Source organism: Ceratotherium simum, chromosome 19, assembly GCF_057802395.1.
Source record: "Ceratotherium simum simum isolate JZ-2026a chromosome 19, ASM5780239v1, whole genome shotgun sequence".
Classification (NCBI taxonomy): Eukaryota; Metazoa; Chordata; class Mammalia; order Perissodactyla; family Rhinocerotidae; genus Ceratotherium; species Ceratotherium simum.
Genome location: NC_141918.1, coordinates 25,936,235 through 25,948,947, shown reverse-complemented (window position 1 = coordinate 25,948,947; position 12,713 = coordinate 25,936,235).

Below are 12,713 nucleotides of genomic sequence, written 5' to 3'. Positions count from 1 at the left end.
TTGGTGGTTACATTTCCCTTGAATTTCTCGCTTGGTCAGTTTCAGAATGGTTGGCGATTACATCTCCTTAACATACGAAAGGAAAAGAAACTACTAGGAAAAATAGTTAACTGCTTCTAAACTCCCTTTGAGTTTCTCAAGGCGCCTAGTCAGTGACACTTAGGAAATGAGTGCAGAAAAGGGAAGTCTAAAAAAATAACTCTATCTTTTATCCAGAAAAGCTGTTGGGAACATATGGAAAGTAAGGTACAAACAAGGGTGCTTTGTGGTGTAGATGACAATGTGTAATACATCTTTGAGAGATTTTCTTCCAGCTTTGTTTTAGAACACAGCACACATCAGTTGAAGTGGGGACTAAGTAGAAATGAGTGGCGTTTGGCACATCCAAGATTTTGCATCTGTGAACTCTCAGACATATCTCCCTCAGCAGGCAAGAGCTCTCTTCTCTAAGAAGCACCAGAGAAGCAGTAACCAATCACTGAAGAGACCCAGCAGCTTGGGAGAAAACCGCACAGTCTCAATAGAAATTTGCACCAGGAATATGCCCAGGGCAATATAGCAGAGGAAAATGGGAGTGGACTTATTTGTAAGCACAGGTACGACTCCTGAGAGAGTATCAGAAATATTGTTCATGATCATTGGAGGAAAATGGAAGTCCTGAATGTACACGTGAAAGAAACGAGCTAAAAAATATTGACTTTATTATTCACAAATGTAATGTGTACAAATATACTGATGAAGCTACAGAATTCCAAGTTACCCAAGTGTCTAGCCATACTTTTGTTGAACTGCAGGGAATTAAAAATCTAATTAAGATAATTTCCCATGAAGATCCTTCTCCCATATCTTTCCTATGGAGCAAAAGGCTTAGAATACGGAGGTGATGGGTAAGGCGACATAAACAGTCACCCTATGGCAATAGTAAACAACAAACGCAGTTATAGAAAAAGAAATAGAAAAAAAATTTTTTTTAAGCTAGGAATATGTGCTGGACCCAGAACTACAGCTGGGGTAAGAGCAGGAACAAAGAGAAGGACATATATTCAAGACCCAAGGGCACAGTGCCCGCCTAAGACTGAGGCTTAACCAGAACAATGTAGAACGCCCCTGCACCCTCGCTCTCAACCAGGCTGACAAACAGAGTGCAATAAATAAGAGTGAAATACTGCATTGAGAGTTACAGAGCTGCACAGAGGGGAGATTTTTACTGGTGAGTGGAGCAGGGACAGAGAAAAATCCTCTGGCCAGCCAGTCTCCACCCTAACACAAGGTATTGAGGAATTTGAAACTAGTAAAAGAGTCCTAATACAAATAGGTTATTTTTGTTAATAGACATACTTAAAATGATATTAAATACTGAGAGATATGAAATCTAATGGTCACTATGAGTATGGCACTAAATTCTTCTTATTTAGTAGACTTTGCCTTTAAATAATTGGGTATGCATTAAAATATACTTCTCTGAAAATCATTAGCATAATTTTAATACAAAGTAAGCAATTAAAATTTAAAGAGTACCAACAAAGATTGACTTTATGCATGTTTTAAATGTATAAAATTTATATATATATATATAATTTGATGTTACAGGCATTTTTTAAATTTAGTATTAAAACACAATACTGAAAAAATGATAGTAACTTATAACAGCTCCAAAAGAATGAAACATATGGTCTCACCTTCAAAAGTCCAATTATAATATAAAAAACGTTACTTTTCATCCAAATAAATGAGTATCTAACTTTTCAATAAACAAAATAACCCTTCAACATTTCTATTATGGGTCTTTAAAATATATTGAGTTTATTCTTATATGTTTTTAACAACTTTAGCCGTTAGTACTTTCTTCTTTCCACATATACCCTTTGTTATTATGTATCAGTAATGCAATAGTGATGAAAATCTTTTTGATGATGGTGAGAAGGGACATAGTAATAAATAACAGGTATTACCTACTTATTATGTGCTAGGTAGGAATCTATTTGCTCCTCTTTTTTTTTGTTTTTTTGTGAGGAGATCAGCCCTGTGCTAACATCCGCCAATCCTCCTCTTTTTTTGCCGAGGAAGACTGGCCCTGGACTAACATCCGTGCCCATCCTCCTCCACTTTATATGGGACACCGCCACAGCATGGCTTGCCAAAGCAGTGCGTCGGTGCACGCCCGGGATCCGAACCAGCGAACCCCGGGCCGCCGCAGCGGAGCGCGCGCACCCAACCGCTTGTGCCACCAGGCCGGCCCCTATTTGCTCCTTTTTTTTTACCTCAATTCTCACAAAATTCTCTAACCTCAGCACTCTATTTAATCCTCATTTTGTAGGTGAGGGAACTTGCCTCAAATAATGGAAATAGAGAAGGTTGGAGCCAGAATTTAAATTCTGAGTACAAAGTACACACTTTTACATATTGACCTTCTTGAATTCCTGAGAATAAAATGTAAAAGGATTCTAGAATACCTAGGCTTAGATCATCATTTAATCATTTAATCCAGGTCCATTTTCCTCATTGTAAGATGAACTATATAATTATAACTGCTTCCTTTTCAGGACCATTATAAAAATTAAACGATGTGGTAGCTGGGAAAGGTGTTGTATAAGCTGGTAATTGGTATACATACGAGCTTGTACCCATTTATTATACAATATCAAGTTGTCCCAGTCTGTTTTGGTTGGGTTATCAATTCCAGTTGGCTCAACTATTGGAGAAATATGAAAATAATTAGTATTTCTGGAAAATTGACTGGAATTTAATATTTAATTTTTTTAAATAAAAATAAGGTTTGATTTTCAAGTATAACTGTTAGTTAAATCGATAGCTCAGATTTACATGTTTGCTTTACTTATTGTTATATTATAAGAATGCGGAAATCAGAAAAAGGAAAAAATAATTTAGACATAATGAAAAGGGCATTATTTCTTATGCATTTTAAAGATTAATTGAAAAAAGGGCACATCAGTTAAAAATAAATTAACTCATTCCTATTCATTAAAGATTGAAAGAGAATTACAATCATGAGCTCTTTATTATTCATAAATGCCTTTAGCTATGGTGACAAAAATTATATCAATTTAAAATGCAATTAGACGTAAACACATTGCATTCCATACTCCATAGTTCTCTAGTTTGTATTAGTAAGTGCATGGATTTTTTTCTCACTGAAGCAAATTGGATAGTCAAAAATGTGACTTGTATTGTGCTTTCATCTCCCTATCATCAAATTGTGTCAGCAATGCATATAAGAAAACTTTAGACTCTAAAGTCATACACAAGAATTAATTAACAGTCTATGTCATTAATTAAGGGGGGGAGGTTACGTATAGACATTTGTGAGTGATTGTGCCTCAGGTAATTCTGCCTGATAACCATAGAGGGGACGTCACAGATGCACAGAGAATGGCAGAAAGGAAGGCTGAAATTTCCTAAACTGAGTGACCAAAGCAACCCTGGGACTACCTACTGTACATGTACATGCAATTTATAACACTTTTACTTGGGTATTTATTTTCTTCTAGGTAGAAAAATCTCTAATTCATGCTTTCCATTTCCCTTCCTTAGTAATTGTCCACTAGTAAATATAAAACCCCCTAGTATTCAAGGATAACTGATATATGATATTGACTAATTGAGAAAAGGAACTGTGTGTGTGTGTTGTGGGGAGAGAGTGGGAATCCACCTCTGCCCTTTCTCTTAAGGTTCTTATGGCTGGCCAAATAATCAACAAGACAGGTTAGCAGGAGAAAATAACACCAAGTTTAATAACACGTATACATGGGAGAAACTCAGAAATGAGCAACTCATCCCTCTGTCTAAGCTGCTTGCTTAAGTATTGTAGCTAAAGGCGAAGAAGGTATTGGGGGTGGGTAATGGTCTGGGTCTCCAGAGGGCAAGAAGACAATTCTTTTCAGAGTCATCTATAGATAATGTGGTCAGGGAGAGATAGAGTTTTTTGATAAAAGGGGCTTGGTGCCCCTCCCATTGTAACATCTATTCCACATTATCATTACAGCCATCATGATAATAACTCCTTCCTGAAACAGATCTTTTGTTTTAAATTCTTTAGGCAGTTTGGGAGGAGAAACTCAAATATTCTTCCTGAGTTTTCTGAGTCTTGATTGTCTTCAGCTGGAAATAATCCGCATACCAGAGTGCTGTTTCCTGGGGTAACTTGCCCTGAGCACCATCAGTGTACATGTACATGCATTTGTAGAGCGACATGAGTATTCCAGGAAGTGAATACAATATATAAAACCACTCAGAGGTAGAAAAAAAATTAGATTCAAGAAAAGAATAGATGGATGTAGGTAGTGTTGCTAGAGATCTGTATAGGGGCAAGGTTATGTTGAGCAGTACAGACCACTATAAGGATTTTGTTCTTTACCCTAAGAGTAATTGGGTGGTGGTGATGGTGGTGGTGTTTAAACCATTTTGAATGAGGCATTTGAGTTTGCTTTTTTGATACTATGTGAGACAGAATTAGAGGGTGAGACAAAAGTAAGTGAGAGTAAGCCAGGTAGTAGTAGACTTTTAGTTGTCCTGGAAAGAAATGAAAGAGTCTTGGGGCAAGAATTCTTGGAGATTGTGAGGATTTGAGCATAAGGGAGAGGGATGTACCAATTTAACCAACAGTTCCCTGGCATGGGGAGCTGGGTGCTATTTCCAAAAACAGAGAACAGTGGAGAAAGACAAGCATTCCTTCCTTTCTTCCTTATTTCTTTCCTTCCTTCCTTCCTTCCTTTGTTGCTTTCTCTCATCTTTCTTTTTCTTGATGAGGAGTGTGATCATTGAGAATTCTACTTTTCACATGATGCATAACTGAGACTTCTATGGGGACTCCAGGAGAAGATGTTAATTAGCAGTTGTGTGTAGGGGTATGAATCTATGGAAATAGGTTTGGCATGAAACTATGAGCAGATTATGATACTTAAAACCATAGGAGTGGTTGCTAACAAATGAAATAGGCCGTATCTTGAAAGGACAACACCTTTGAAATATCCTAGAAAAGTTCAAAATGAAGACTGAGTTGGGATTACAGAGGGAGAAGAAACCTAGGAAAGTGTGATATCACAGACCTCAGCTATTTCAAGGAGGAAGAACTCATCGGTATTGATTGCTGTTGACATTAAGATAAGGACAACTGCCTACACAGTGTAGAAACATAGTCATTATTAACCAGCCTTGTGAGAACCATTTCAGAGGACAGCGTAGGCAGATGCCAGATCAGACTGAATTAAGGAGAAAGGGAAAAAAGTATCAATACGTGCAGGAAGTGCAAAAAAATATATCCAGCATTGTTCTGAAAGGGAAAATTAAGATAAGGTGATATTGCTAGGGAACTTAGAATACTATAAGATTTATGAGAATTTATGTTTTACACTTTTATTAAATGAGGAAAACTAGAGCAACCTCCTATGCTGCTGAGAAGACAGGGCATTAGGAGAATTGCAGATACAGGAAAATAGGAGGGGCACTCAGCGTCTTTTGAATGTTTGGATGGTGGGGTGAGGGATTGACAGGAGGAGAGAAATTTTCTCCATTTGAACAGCTAACGAGTACACATGTAGATACAGCTTTTGTTTGTTTGTCTAGATTTGGAGACAGTATTTAGAGAGCTCTGTTTCCTCTGTGCGTTATGTAAGCAAGGTCAATCACTAAGAGTGAGAGTCAGAAGGGATGCAGATATTTTTAAGAAAAGAGAAGAAAATTTGTAATTGCTATTTCAGGGAAAGTGCAGTGAATACACCAAAAATAACAGGAAAAGGTAATGGAGTGTTGAACACCAAATTGAGATTTCTTATGATGAACTGAAGAGGCACTAATTCATTCTACTGTACAGTTTTCCCAAGCAGAGGTCAACAGACATGTACTAGCAAACAATATAGGAAATGAAGAAGGGAAAAGAGGAGGAGGAGGAGGAGGAAAAGGGGGAGGAGGAAAAAGAGGAAAGAGGAGGAGATAAGGAAGAGGTACCAACACCGTGTTCAGCATTTTGCTTGATTGTTCTATTTAATCCTTCCAACCTTATTAAGTAGATGCTTTTATTATTTCGATTTTTATTACAGATAAGTGAGAAAAGGTCATAGAGAGGTCAAATAAATTGGCAGAGTTTTCACAATTATTAAGCTTGCAAGCCTGACTCGAACCCTGGCCTAGCTAACACAAGAGCTAGAATTTTAACCCCTAGGCATTATTGCCTTCTGTAAAATCAATAATGAGCATTATGTATTTAGAGAAAAATAGCTTTCTTGGCCTGAAATGGTGGTGCTGGTTTGAACATATTTATTCCCCCACTACATACAGCTGAAATTATATAAGTAGATGTATATGTGTGTGGGGGTGTATAAACATATGTATACAACTTGGAATATATATGGTAACACCTGACAGAAAATACACAGTTCGTTTTAATAATATTTGTCATGTATTAGTCTTAAAATAAAAGAATTCATTTTGAAAATAAAAACTCTGCGTTATTCTGAGACATCTGTGTCTCAAATATCATATGTGAAAATGAAGATCTTCTCCATACATTTAGTCCCTCACATGTATTGAGTCCGTGGATTTTCTGGCAGCACCGCCTTTCTGGGAAGTATCCCCACCCATACCCTATCACATTCTCAGTGCTCCTGTGTGAGCGACAGTATTTTATATCATCTTGCCCCCTTGTCCCAGTTGATTGGTCCAGGGCTTTGCATTTGATTTAGCCTGAGCTAATGAGTTGTTTCCAAAGCGTGTTGAGTTTGACAACAACAACAACAATATCAAAATCCCGGGGAGAATAAACCTGATTTACACAGAGAAATTCCAACCAGGGACAGAGAGATCCTGGTGACATTCAATCTTAATCCTAGTCCTTTCTGGGGTACCCCTACATATCTGCCCTTCACCTGCTTTGACTGTTGCATCGTCTGAGGATTTTGTCAATCAGTGGAGGGCCCATTTTTCTAATGCTAGTCAGACTTCCACCCCTTGAAACACAAAATTAATATAAACACCTAGTCAATATTGGGCAGTGAGCAAAGAGTTAATCGAAGATTGTATAATGTCGGGAGGAATAGTTTTAAAGTAATAAAGGATAAAATGCATTTATTATTTAAAAATACAGTCTGAGTGGGATGGTTAAAAATTTGACTTTCAGTCTACTTCAGAACACCCCAGGTTATAAAATACTAATGTTAAAAAGTAAGTGGAGCTCATCCCTAATGAGTAGATGTCAATAGATTAGCATTTTAAGTATGGGATGACAGCATGATTGCAACAAACATCTGTAAAATTATTGCTTTTCATCTACATTAATTTGCTAAATGACTGCCATGCAAATAGCCCCAAACCATAAATAAAAAACGCATTCAGGAATCATTAGTTAATTAGACCTTGGTTACCTGATTTAAAAATCAAAAAAGAAATGGAGTGTGTTGATGCATAACCTACAGTACTAGAATGTAATGAGGAGGTAGAGGTTAGTGGAAACCAGGGCTCTTTGGTGTGCAAAGAGAATTTCAGAGACTGACTGCACGCTGTTTTTAGTGATTATTGTTGGCTATTTAAAAAGAGATTGATGTGTATCACTGTGTTGTAAAAGAATGGTTCCCATGCTGTGACACAGTAGTTACCTTCGAATTTCTGCCTATGGATATGAATCTGTATATTGAGATTGTTGCATTGTACTGAGTTTATACAGGCCCCGTAGCTACTGCAACCATCTTGCTGAGAACTTGATATCAAAAAGAGGAAAAAAAAAAAGTGAAAAATATAGGAAACTGGGTAAATAAATACCTATGTGGCTCTATTTCTACGCATTGCACATGGCTGTCAAATCTTTAAAAGAAATGAAACATATAGATTAAAAAGTTTGTGAATCTTGCTTCACTTTAAGTGAAGCAAGTGATTTTGTTCAAGTGTAGCTGTGTTCACACGCTCTATTAAATGGAAATTGAATTCAGGTAAATATTTTATTATTTGGAATGGTATTTAGCACTTAATAAATTGTTTACTGAATTTAGAATTTTTAAAATTAGTTGGAATGTGTGAACAGAGTCCAAAACATTAGATACAAAACTCAGGATCTCTTATTATCTCAAATTGAGTCCTAAGATCAACAGAATGCATAAGATATGAAAACAATAATATTAATGACAACCACTAGTCATGGTGTGGACACTGTGCTAAACTCATTGAAACTATTATCTCATTTAATCTTCCAAAAATCAAATGAAGAAAACGTGATTCTCCCACTTACAGTGGAGAAACTACTTTTTTGAGGGTATAAGTAATTTTCCTGAGATTACAAAGAAGTGTTGGGACTTGCCTTAGGTCTAACTCCAATGACCACACTTTTAACTACTCTACAATATTACTTAAAGTCAGACACCGATTTAAACAGGTTTCTGCTCCTTCTCATCCTCAAGTGCCCTGTGCTCAACACACCAAGTCTTTCTAATTCGCTGACTCTGTCCTATACTTTCACATATCCATACCTTGATTAACATGGTTCCTCTTTCCTGACATACACTTGCACTTTCTATCATAAGGCTCACTTTCATTTATCCGAAGAGGCTCAGCAAGTAATATTTTCTCCTGTGTTTCCAGAAAACAAAACAAAATCAGTTAAGCTAAATGATCTGTCTTAAGTAAAATGGTGATGCTTTTTCCCCATTATTGTCCTATTACAAGTCATATTGCTTTAGTTATGTATCAGTCTGCAGATGCACAGAGATAAGACCTTTTCATCTGGTATCTCCAGTATTCGCACGCTGCCTGGCAAACACAGTGAATTCCCAATAATGGTTTGGTGAATGAATGAATGGATTATGTGCTTGGTGTATCTACTATGATTTATGACCATCAGATAATATCACTGTTGCATTGCTGGAAATTATGCCACGGTACTTACATCTTGTATCTTAGAGCAAGCTCATATTGACATGCTATTAGTTTCAAAGATACACGGTCATGTAATCTATTTTACTTAAGTCCTCAGGAAGTTTTCTATTGCTTCTTTATTTTCCTTATAGTTATCAAAATTACATCAGTCATAGAACTATATAATTCACTTTCATAGAAATTAATCTCTGATAATTATATGCTAAATTGAGTAAATTATGAGGAATAAGCTTCCAATATGGCAAAATTTTAATAATTCTAGCCTTCTGAAGAAGTTTCTGGAGATTAGGGATGACTTTACAAAATTCTAGGAACACAAAGCATTGAGTTTGTGATTATTGCAATGTTGTACACCATTTAAGGATTAAAAATAACAAAATACATCCAAAGAGTGCTAGAACATTTTGATGAAAAGTATGATATTAGGCACTATTAATGGCACCAATCCACTGGAAACCTAATAAAGAATGTCTAGTACCAACAGAAGGGTGGGTCTGCTGCTGACAGCTGCAATAACAACTTCCCCAAAATACATATTAAATGTCCTCATCTTTTAATGGTAGTTGATTGAATTATAAAACTAGAAACATGACTATACTCTACTATATCCCAATGAGACAAAGTCTTTAGTTACAGTTACTACTTAGTAAAGTATAGTTTTCTATTCATAGCAAGTAAGTTGATGACATATGGGAAGCCTAAAACAACATGTCAATTTAAATTTTGAAAATTCTATCATCAAGTAATATATATTTTTATAAAAGAGGTTCAAGGTATCAGTGAAAAATATTGGTATACAGGTAACAAACTTTTCCTTTACATAATCAGAAAATTGCTAATTATGTCCATCTCCTCATGAGAAACACATATAGAAACTTAAATATTTGTATATAATTGTACACACACACACATAAATAAAAACGAGGTGTTAAGAATGTTCTTACCTAAGAAAAATCAATATGGTAAAAGCTAAAAAGCTATGTTTTTTTGCCATATGGAATTTGACAATATTACTATATAGGTGAAACTGCCAAAAAGTGTATATTTTTCTTTGTTTATGGAAAAAAGTTCGATATAATTATCTATATCTTTCACCTGGAAGAATCCTGCTATTGTAGAATATTATTTGATATAGAGTTATTTATAATGGTTCAATTTACTGTACAGTTCCTCAGAGAATAATGCTGAAAAGTCTCTTTTAAAAAAAAGAAACGGAATAAAACTCTCAAAGTCTGACACAGTGTCAAAGGAGCTAGAGGTGTTGTGAAGGGGTCTTCCTTCAGATGTTTCCCTCTTCTGCCTCTCAGTCTCCCTGCGCATAGGCTGGTCCAGGAGACTAGGCTGGAGCTGGCTGGTGGGGCAGACTCTTAACAACACTGGTCCAGGAGGCTACCCTTCTACCTCGATTCCATCAGATGCCTTCTCGGTGAAAGCAGAATTCCTTTTTATTTTTTTTGGATAAAGCAAGCACACTTTACTGTTAGACTTAAAAGACAAGAGATATTAATTATATATACACACACACATACACATACACACACACATCCCTACACATATACATATATAGGAATATATAAGAACATATGTATATATACATATATATTTCCAGGAAAACAAAGTATTGAAAAATACTCATTCATTCTCAGGTCATAATTGGATATGTTTGGAAAATTTTGTGTATCATAACAGACCTCATTGTTCACATATCCAAAATAGTTCAGATAATCTATAATTATCCCAATTCTAAGCATTTAACAATATTATAAGTAATAAAAATGTTATAAGTAAATGAATCTCTACCATATCTAGAAGAATACTACATTTTAATTAGGTGATTAACATATAAGAAACTATTTTTATGATAATGAATTACATTTTATGTTGGAATAAATAATGTTAAGATTAAATTAAATAAATATGATTTCATGACTTTTATGTGGGTCATCTTTTCCAGTACTGTCACTTAAGTGTCCAGCAAGTGTGTGATCATGGCTACCATCACTTTACATGTAGAACATTTCAATCTTATAACCAGATTTGATTCCCAATGCTAACATCCTTTATAAGCAAAAGGATCCTTGGTAAGTGCTTGATACCATACTTTCTGGACAGAGACAAGTCCAGATGAACCTGGCAGTGTTCATTATTGCCAGAAAACGAGATGTTTTCAAAATGTCCAGGTAACGCTTAAATGAAAGCTAAACCATTTTAAAGACAGCTCACTGGCCAAATGGGGAAAATGTGAGCACTGTAATGAGAATAAGAATTATAACTGTCATAAATGAATTATAAAATCGTGTGTCCTTAATCATACTGGCAAACAGAAAAGTTACTAGCAAGTATAAAAATAGGTAAAAAAAAGATATCTGTAGTATAGAAAAAGGATGGACTTAGGTTAACTTTTAAATTAAATTTTGATGAGATATCAATATACAAGAGTATTCTATGAATACTTCTCTTAAGTATATATCAGATTATACAACATGGATTTATAGTATATTCTGCTTTTAGTAGTGAATGGGGAATGGGAACTGTAAATATCTCTAATAGTTCTGAAAATATCAGGAATAGAAATTACCAGTGGTTACACCATAGATCAGGGTGAAAGTTGCTCTACTAGTGTACTGCAAGATAAGAGATTGGCTAAATGTCCTCAGAGAAATGAAGAAGATATAGGTTCAATCTATCTAATTCTAAAAGAAAAAAAAAACTCTAAATTTCATTTCTTATTATAAAGGGTAATTGAAAAGGTACACTAACGGCTCTATTAATGTGTCCAGATGAAGTCAATATCTACTAACAGCTGTACAAGGAATACTGAAGAGATATTTGAATAACACATTATGTGGATTTTAGGAAACTAATATCTGTGAAAAATAGGATTTAAAAATTATATTATCACTTCCAGTTGAATGTGGTAAATATAGGAGCAATTGTCTGTTCTGAAGAAAATAATTCAAGAGTTTTTAAATAACCAAACATATGTGTTATCTATCTATCTATCTATCTATCTATCTATCTATCTATCTATCTATCTATCTTTCTATCTACTTCCTAGCACAATTCATATCTGGTAAAACCAGGAGATGAGTGCAATCTGTAGATTCCAAAATTTGTGTAAAATACCATAAACAACTGAGGTCAGGTAGAAGTTGGTGGCGAGAAGGATGAAGAGAGATCTGAGAACAAGGAGGACTCAGGGAAAGCAGACGTCGCAGAAAGGTCAACAACCAACAAAAAACATTTTAAAAAAGAGTGAAGTATATCCTGAGGTGTAAATATTATATCCCTGATTTGCCACAAAAGAAAGTTGGGTGAGTAGGCTGATGGACTGGATATATCTAACAGAGACTGAGGTGGGGCTCACAGAGATGACCCAAAATTTAGGAAGCAGTCTCTGTGGCATTGGAAATAGATTATTTGAGTGGAAAAAACCCATCTACACTAAGACAACACTCTGGCCCTTCTCTTAAGTATTGGAACCTATCAAAAAAATCCATCAGCGATTTTCCTGAATCAGAGTCTTCCTTAAGATTGTGTCTGTTGTTCCTACCTAAACTCTTTTATGTTTGTCCTAAACATAACACAAAGTTTAATTACATCTCTCTTTTTGCCTTCTTATGTATACTCTCTGTTTATTACCCCTTTTACACTTTCATAATTTTTGTACTCCTATAACGCTCTCTTTGGACTCTTTATCCCTCCACTGTCAATCATTAAATATCCGACTAAAATATCACTTTCTCCTTTCAATCTCCTATGGCTATTCAAAACCTCATTGAGTTCTCCTAATATTATTTTTTATACAAGTTCATTAAATTTTGCTCTCAATCACT